The sequence below is a fragment of the Papaver somniferum genome, chromosome 8 (assembly GCF_003573695.1).
Source record: "Papaver somniferum cultivar HN1 chromosome 8, ASM357369v1, whole genome shotgun sequence".
Taxonomy (NCBI): Eukaryota; Viridiplantae; Streptophyta; class Magnoliopsida; order Ranunculales; family Papaveraceae; genus Papaver; species Papaver somniferum.
This window is the reverse complement of record NC_039365.1, coordinates 169,655,267-169,664,088: the sequence shown is the minus strand read 5'-3', so window position 1 is coordinate 169,664,088 and position 8,822 is coordinate 169,655,267. Positions and strand designations below refer to the sequence as shown.

The 8,822-nt window shown below is 35.4% G+C and overlaps 1 long non-coding RNA gene, 1 other non-coding gene and 1 pseudogene across 3 annotated transcripts; 1 reads left to right on the top strand and 2 right to left on the bottom strand.

Moving 5' to 3' along the window:
* Nucleotides 1–1,635: 1,635 nt before the first annotated feature.
* On the bottom strand, nt 1,636–1,717 carry TRNAS-GCU. The gene has a single exon. It is a non-coding gene; the product is annotated as a tRNA-Ser (tRNA).
* A 983-nt stretch (nt 1,718–2,700) lies between these two features.
* Nucleotides 2,701–5,246, top strand: LOC113303931. 2 transcript variants are annotated; one of them, XR_003337917.1, is made up of 5 exons: nt 2,701–2,991; nt 3,889–4,058; nt 4,198–4,268; nt 4,346–4,623; nt 5,038–5,246. It is a non-coding gene; the product is annotated as an uncharacterized LOC113303931 (long non-coding RNA). The 2 variants fall into 2 exon arrangements; XR_003337916.1 differs by having other exon boundaries at nt 3,889–4,268.
* A 1,791-nt stretch (nt 5,247–7,037) lies between these two features.
* Nucleotides 7,038–7,511, bottom strand: LOC113301495 (annotated as a pseudogene).
* Nucleotides 7,512–8,822: the final 1,311 nt, after the last annotated feature.

Sequence of the window (8,822 nt, the reverse complement as noted above, 5' to 3'; positions counted from 1 at the left end):
AGTTGTTGATAATTTACAATTAAAAAACTCTAATTGTAAGTTGAATTACCAGGAATTCATATGATCATTTTGAATCTTGATCAACTCTAACCGGAAAGCTATGAGACCGTCTCCACCCCAATATTATTTCTTAATAGAGAGTGAACCTCTGTGTACTGTACACTCAACGATCTCAATGTGATTTGACCAATATTCCATCCCACTCCATTGACTTAAATAGAGAATGCAACTCCCTATTATGTGTTTTCACTTGCTGAACTTATTTATAATTAACAACAACTCGCCTCGCAGATATTAAATAAAATATTAATAGTTTGTTTGGATACTAGAAGCAGAAATGTTTTTATTTTTTTTAGAAATAGAAGTCAAAAATAAAAATTAAAAACAAAATATTTTTGTTTCACAAGAAATTAACTTCTTTACTTTTAGTCTGCACTAATTTTTGGTTCGATCGTAGAGCTGTGGGATTTTAACTATTGTTACATTTCTTATATCTAGAGTATGTATTGGGTTTATGATTGGTCTAGAGTCTATGTAGGATATGGTTGGATAGGCCCACATATGGTCTCACAGATTACAAATATATGATCCATACAGTGATGGTGGCGGTTAGAGGTGTAAATTGGGTAGTGCCAGTACGAGCACAACCCAGCCCAGCATGCTAAAATTTGAGTACAGCCCAGCCTAACACGTGACTTAACACAACATGGCACAACACGTTAGTTTCATGGGACAGGCTGGGTTTGATTAATCGACACAGTAGTCCAGCACAACACGGATAAGCACGTGGCACGACACGGCACAACACGTTAATAAAGCACGCCATAATATGTATAAAATACTATACGATATGACACAATACATCATATTTTGTGTATATTTCATATAATAGCCTTTGTTCTAGCCAATTATTGACATTTTATTATCGTTATATTGACTTATTTTCATAATAACACGTATAATACCTAAATATTTGAAAAACATTTATATTGGAAAATATAAAATAAATGCGCTCGACACAACACAGCACGATACAACATATTTATTTTTCTGGCACGACACAACACGACACGTCATAATCTCCGGCACAACACAACACGGTACATAGCACGCTAAGCACGTGATTTCGTAGACTGGATTGTGCCGGGCCGGCACGTTTTACACCTCTAGTGGCGGTGAATGGTGGTGCACGATAGTGTCAGACGAGCGCAGAAATTCTTTATTTCAAAGTGAAGCATGAATGTGGATCTCTCTCATTCATCACCTGTTTATCTATGAAGAAAATGCAACTGCCCATCACTTGACTCCATAGTGATTTTTCATTTCCATCGCTTCTCTTCCTTCATGCACAACAACAAGATTTTATATTGGATGGGAAGTCTTCCCACTGTTAGGGTGCGGAAAAATGCCGCTTGAAATACGATGCGAATTGTTCTAGTTTATACCGGATTTTATCATCCTAATGTCCTCCCCACACAAATCAAATTATTCTGGTTTAAAACGCACCAAGCCAGGATGATTAGTTGGTTCAAAATATTCTACTCCTAATTAGAAAGAAAACAAATCACGATCACCACAAAACTTTGGGACCCCAAAATAAGGAGATCTCCATAGAGTATGCAAAAAGACATTTTGCGACGCCTGAGAGATTCGAACTCTCGCGGGGAAACCCCATGTACTTAGCAGGCACACGCCTTAACCACTCGGCCAAAGCGTCGATTGTTGGATCATTTATTCGTTGTTGATTGAAGGCTCTAATAGAGAAGTTAAAAGACCCAGCCAAATGTTTTAGTTGCATTTGCTTACATTTCTTTGCACAATTAAGTGCTGCATGAATATTCATGCTCATCCAGATCAACTCTTATCGGATAGGTATGAGGCTGTCTACCCGAGATCCGCCCCAAATTCCATTGTACTCGATTGACTTGGTTTTGCTTATTAAGAAAAATAGAGAATGCAACTCTAGTATGTTAATCATATCTAGAAATCATCAATGTCTTCAACCTCTAGGTTGGATGTACCTGTGAGCCCATCTGTATACCTAACCTAATGTGGGAATGTTTTTCTTCAATAAAAACTTCACTTAACCCACTATATACTAGCTATACATAGGCTCCAAATAAATCACAAACCCAACAGCCAACACACACACACACTTTAGAGTGTTTGGTAAGTGTCCAGTTTAATTGATTTTGTTTTATACACCTTGCAAATTACAAATTTATGGTTTATACTGTGATGGTGGTGAATGGTTATGCAAAGGGTACTCAAAGGGATAGTGTCAAACCAAATGTCTTCCCAAACACTAATATCTGACCCATCACCAAGAACCCACTTTGTCAAAGACCTGTGAGTATTTGCAAACACAATTTTTCTTCTCTACCAAGCAGCGGATGTTCCTAATCAAGCTTTTTGTTTCAAATTAGACACCAATCAAATTCAGCTGCGCTATGTGCACCAAATAATGTTTTCTATCTATATCATTCTTACCAAAACAAATGTCTTTTTACCCATCCGACGGTTTTGGAAGGGTGTATTTTTACGATCCACGGCCAGTATTTGCTTCCAAAGTGGAAAGACAAATCGTGGCTGAGAGACAACCTATGTTCAACGCCCAGATCCAACCGTTCAGATTCATCCTCTTTGTCTGTTTTGTATATAATCCCAATTAAAGTAGCACTAATTAAGGGCATATATCTGCGCTACTATAATCTTCCGTTACAACTTATCCCCTGATCTTCTCTTCTCACAGAATTAGCACCAATTAAAGACCTCATACATTACATGCGACATCATCCATTTAAAAAAGAAAAATCCACTACATAAACTCTAGACAAGGTCATCATCTTTCCATGTTTCAGTCGCATATTCTCTCAGGCTCGATCAGGAGATAGGTAGGATCCGACATAAGTACGAAATTCCGATGAGAATCAGATCGGTTCTCTCACAGTTCTCAGGTCGTATTGATGACCAAAATTAGTGATACCCTAGGTAATGCCCGATTATTTTTTATTTGATTCTTTTAGTGATAGTTTGATTTTTCAGTTTTAATTCAGAATTCCGAAATATTTAGGTAATTCTTTTTCAATATAATGTGTTTATGGCTCTGTGTGTGGTTATCTGAATTGGGGTTCTCCTAATTTTGGGATTTGAATATAACCCAAAGCTTAATCAAGCATTCTCATATTGTCATTTTTTTACCACTAATAAATCATTTTCTACATTCATAATGTTGTTTTGGCAATTCTTTTTCAATCACCCACAATTGCGTTTATGACTGTGTTCTTGGTTACCTGAAATATGGATTCTCCTGATTTTCGGGTTTGAATAGAACCGAAAGCCTAATCAAGCATTCCTCATACTATTTTATTCATCATATTGTTGTGGTAATTGTTGCAACCACTAATCAGTTAGCATTTAGATTTGTATTAGAAAAAATAGTTTGTCTGTGATTATTGTTCACAGGAATGGCAGCTTAATATTCAGGTCCAAACATTGTTCAAAGCACATTATGATGTGTAGCAGATTCACAATTGTGTTTATGAATTTTTTAACAATTACCTACAGGTTTTGTAACATCATAGTGTGTTGTCACTGACTCACTGATAATGTTTATGATGTGTGGTCCACCGATGAGTTTTATTCAAGTTTGTCTGTGCTTATTGTTAGAAGGGTTTACGATCAGTTCTTTTTGTTCAAAGTGTATTGTCACTCCTAATACTAATGATGTGTGGTGCATAACTTAGTTAGTAACTTGCTGTGATATGGCTTATGATGTGTAGGTTTCATTTTCAATCAGCAAAAATTCTACACTTTGTTAATTCCTACCTATATTAGGAAATCGTTGAAGTTAATTTTGCTGAGTAAATTGGGTCCAATTTTGTGCAGTCCATACCCTATCAGGCTATCACTTTTTTCAAATGGTTCCCAGATAGTCGACAGCCCTTCCAAAAGTCCCACAACCACCTCCAAAATTTTCTCCCGTATTGGCGAGGCCGAAAAAGGCACAAATTACATGAATTTTCTTCGAAAATTATGGTACTTGGAGAAATATAAAGGTATGGTTGTCTACTGAGATTTGGATGTTGTAATCATGATTCTTCCATTTATGTAAAGTTGAACATTGTTGATGAAACTTATTCGATTTATTGTCGAATGCCGATGTGGCACTATAACGTTACATCCTCCTTCCTCAAGAGTATGTACGGATGGATACAAGGGAATTATGAGTTCGTACGTTATCCTGTCTATGATAACTTGATGTTATGGTATGTAATTCTTTATGAAATCACCTATTACTTTAAGCTGCATTTATATGTTTCTGAACGATTCATTCCTTTTGTAGTGTTCTCAGAATTTTGATCAGTATCGTGAATTTAACCAATATACTACTACGAAAGTTGAACTGCAATTCCTAACAGAGAACGGTACTTAGGGAGTATTTCTAGAGATCTTCCCAGTTCCATTGGGAATTGTTGCGGAGGGTCTTGCCTTAAAGGCTGAAAGCACAGTTTCTGTGTTCACAACTTCCAAAATGGGGAAGTAGAATTCGAAGTGTTGGAACCTAGCGTTCGTAAGAATCCCTCCAGTCAACTAACTGCGAAGGTCTCCGAGCAAGTTCAGGTACTTACATTAAAGTTCTAAATTTATGTCTGCTCTGCATTTTCGGCACCAACCATGTCAAGGACTTTCGTGTTTAAAGACACCAGAATCACCGATACAGTTTGCACATATATCTCTTCAGCATATGTACATTAGTTAAGTGGGGGAAAACCCAAAAATAGGCACATATATCTGTGGAGCTTTAGTAACTAATATTGCTGCCATAGAACCATTAAGCAAGTCAGATTGCTGTTGACAATCAAGTTTACATTTACAAATATGAGTGTTTTATGTGTTGTTCATTTGTATATTCACCAAAAGGTTGGCAGATAAGACACACAACAAATCTTATATTGCGACTACTGTTGAGACAATTAAGTAAGATTTGGCCCTCAAAATTCTAAATTTATGATCCATTTTCCTTTTAATATACAGGTTCAGAGCTCAAAATTGGAGCCCATTCTTCCAAGTTGAACGTTTATTTTGATCGATCTCGGCCACCAAAACTGCATCAAATTCTAGAGAATACGTATGAGTTCATGAATACCGACCTTTTTCACTGGTATTGTTTGAGTTGACATATAATAAATCTTTTGCAGTCCAGAAAAATCATGTGTACCATAAACATGTGATCTTTAAGTTGATGGCTATAATTTTGCACTAATAATTTTATACATTGCTCCTTTTTGTTTTGGGTACTGGTGCTTCTGAGAACTCCAATAAATGGTCTTGGTATACTCCAAGTTATATTCTTCTGATTCACAATTCAGTGGCACTAGCATACAGAAAATGAAAAACTTAAGAAGATAGTCATACAATTTGGCGACACTCCATTATATTTTTTACTACTTTTTTTAAACCTATTATTAGGGCTGCAAAAAGACAAAAACGGGTCATAGTAATCTTTAAAATTTCTAACTCTGCTATTTTTGTTAACGATCAATATGCTAATTAAGATTAATAATTGAATTAGCTTAACTCAGTTTTCTTTTTTTCTTTTTTGTTTTTGATATAGAGAGGTGGAAGAGTAAGGAAGATTTTTTCTTTTAATTTCTTTTGAAACCCTACAGGAATATGAAGAAGCATATGCTCGAAATAATTAAGAACACATCTAACTTAACTCCCACTATAATTTTGTTGCTTTTAACGTAATTTGCTATATATGGCAAGCACATAAAGGTTAAGGTTGGTAATTTTATCTATTACGGTTGCTAGATACCTAGATATAAAAATCCAACCTTTATCTATAAGTTAAAAGTTGGGGTGTTATCTAATATTTTTATTCAAGTATAATGCTCCACCAAGTTGCACCGATTCTTTGGATTTTTATTTGAATATATTGCCTCCCAGTTGTTTCTTTGGTTATTTTAATCTCCATTTTTCAACCTTTTCCCAATTTTCATTCAATTATCTGGAGTTTTGCGTGGATGTAGAACAAAAATGGATATTGTTCTGTCCTTCATGAAGTTTCGTGTTCATTCATTAAATAACCTAATAGCAATATATGATAACAATTTGGTGGTGAGATATAATTGGACGCGTTGGTGCACTGTAGTCTATAAAATCTAAATTCAATCCAAGCAATACGCAAGTACAAGATAATACCCCAATCAATAGATTATCTTTTCCTACACAGGTACTAAACGAAGCTAGAGATTAGGTATGGGTAATATAAATGCAATAACATTGAGTTCCGGAAGTGTGATGCCTATATTAGGTATGGGAAATGCTACATAGCGTGAATCGGAAGAAGTAGTGAAATTTCCGATTTCCGATTTCGAAAGGTATAATCAAAACACTTCAACTTAGTTAAATAAAATCTCCAGACCAGATATTTATCACTTCTAAGATTTGGCCCCGACACTAACCCAGACCGTGTCGTCCCCGTTCTTCAGAACTCTCTAAGGTGTCATATCCTACTTGCATATTATCGTAAGGACAAATTAGGCTGATAAATGAAGTATATACATGGCAGTATTGGTACAATTTTAGAGTGGGTTTCGCTATTTTAATAGTATACCCATCTAAGCAACGACCATATGTCATCAACAACAACAAAATGCAGATGTGTTATCTATGCACAACACAAGAGAAAAGTTCAGTGATATGAAAAATAGCAAAAATCCGGGCCGTTACGGGTCATATTCTAGTTCTAGTGTACAAGCTATGAATAGTCAAGTGCACGTTAAGATTTGAGCCTAGCTGGTAACAAGAAGGAAAAGAGTAATTCATCCCAATTCAAGATAATATGAATAAAATATCTAATCTCTACTGAACAAGAACAAAACACTTGCATTTAAATATAAAACACTTAAAATCTTTACCGAAGAAGAACAAAACACTTGCAGTTAACCCTAAATCACTTATTGAATCAAATAAAATTGTCTAAAACATACAAAAACAACCATGCACACATAGTTAAATTTGCTTTCAAATCATTCGGAAGCGCACTGGTTATCCCTCCTGACCTCCTCTTCTTCCTCTTTGGTGAAGTCATTCTCGATGTTGAATGCCTTGCGGATCTCCTCTGGTGTCTTTCCCTTGATCATATCTGCAACTTCCTGGCAAGTCAGATTCAGCAAGTGCTTAATATCCAGATAATTTGCAGCCAAAATAAGATCAAATAATGTAGCTTGATCGACTTTAAGAAACTCTGCGTCCCATTTCTGAAGCTCTGGATCCTCGGCTTTACCATCAGCGTTTTTAGGAATATCATCAACATGTTTCTTGCAATATTCAAGAACTTTAGCCAAAGTACTGCCTGTTACGTTGGGTAAAGGAATCCCATTATCAGCACAATTGTGTTCAATCATATGCGTAATGGTTAGAGATTAAAGAGAAACAACTTCTTCAACATCAAAAGAAGCTCCATCAGGACTCCTCAAGGTTAACATCTTTGAAGTCGACATGATTAAAAAAAAGTTAAAAAGAAAGAAAACTAAGAAATATTGGTTGAGCAGAGAAAGAAAAGCAGACGGTGGAAGAAGCGATCGTGAGAATTCAATACCTAAAACTTGAACGGAAAGGATTGTTATTTTTCAAACGGCAGTCGCTAGATTTTGGTTTTGAAGGATTTTTTAGGTTTAGCATTTGCAACTTGGGTCTGATCCAGTAATATAGTTGGACTTGGTTTACACCCAGCAAGTTGCAACTTATTGATTATGGATGCACTGGTTCCCTGTCTAAAGTACACACAAGTAATTTGAAATTGTGCTCTTACCTTTGTCGAAAATACTGTCGTGTACTTGTGCGGAACCTTGTTTCTGCAACTTTTTTTTTTTTTTTTTGATAATGAAGAATTAGTCATATACTTCCTCTTTTAGTCTGAGTAATATAAGATCCATCTAAGTTGAGTTTTACAAGCTCTTTATCTGGAGCTATCCAGATCTTTTTTTGCATAATATTGGTGACAGAATTGTTATGATTATAAAGAAGATGAATGCACTGAGAGTATAAATTATTTACTCTAGCAATGGTTATCTGCATGTTAGGATTTTTATTCTTAAATATAACTGAATACCTTTCTTTCCAAATCTGCCAGATCACACACATAAACTTGCAAATTAAATTTTCTTCACTAAGACACAAAGTAGTAGTGTTAGTACCTGTAGAATGAAACCAATTTGAAATCCAAGTATCAAAATCTGTAAATTCATTCTTAACTGTATCAATGTTTATTCTCGTTGCAAACCAAATAGCTCTACTAAAGCTGCATTCTAGAAACAGATGATTCATGGTTTCCTCATTGGTTCTACAGAAAACACATTGGGTGTCAATATCAAGTTTATATTTGGAGATGGTGGTTCTAGTTGGATCAATCTTCTTGATACATTTCTAAATAAAAATATGTACTCTATGTGGAACTTTAAATTTCCACAAATTTTTCCATACCTCTCTAGGGATGTTACTATTGGCAACAATGAAGTTAACTTCCCTTGTGCTGATAGTGTTGTATGCACTTTTCACAGAAAACTTACCTTGTCTATCTGGTTTCCAGATCATAGTATCTTCACCTGTGGTTGGAATTGTCATACTTAGAATTAGATTAGCACAATTAGAAGAAAAGAGGGTATTTACCACATCAATATTCCATTGTCTAGTGTCTGTTAAAAACAAATCACAGACCAAAGTATAATTTTCAAGGCTAGATGAACCTACAACAGGAACAGGTGGGCTATTCAAACCTATAACCCAACAATCTAGCCAAATATTATTTTTAG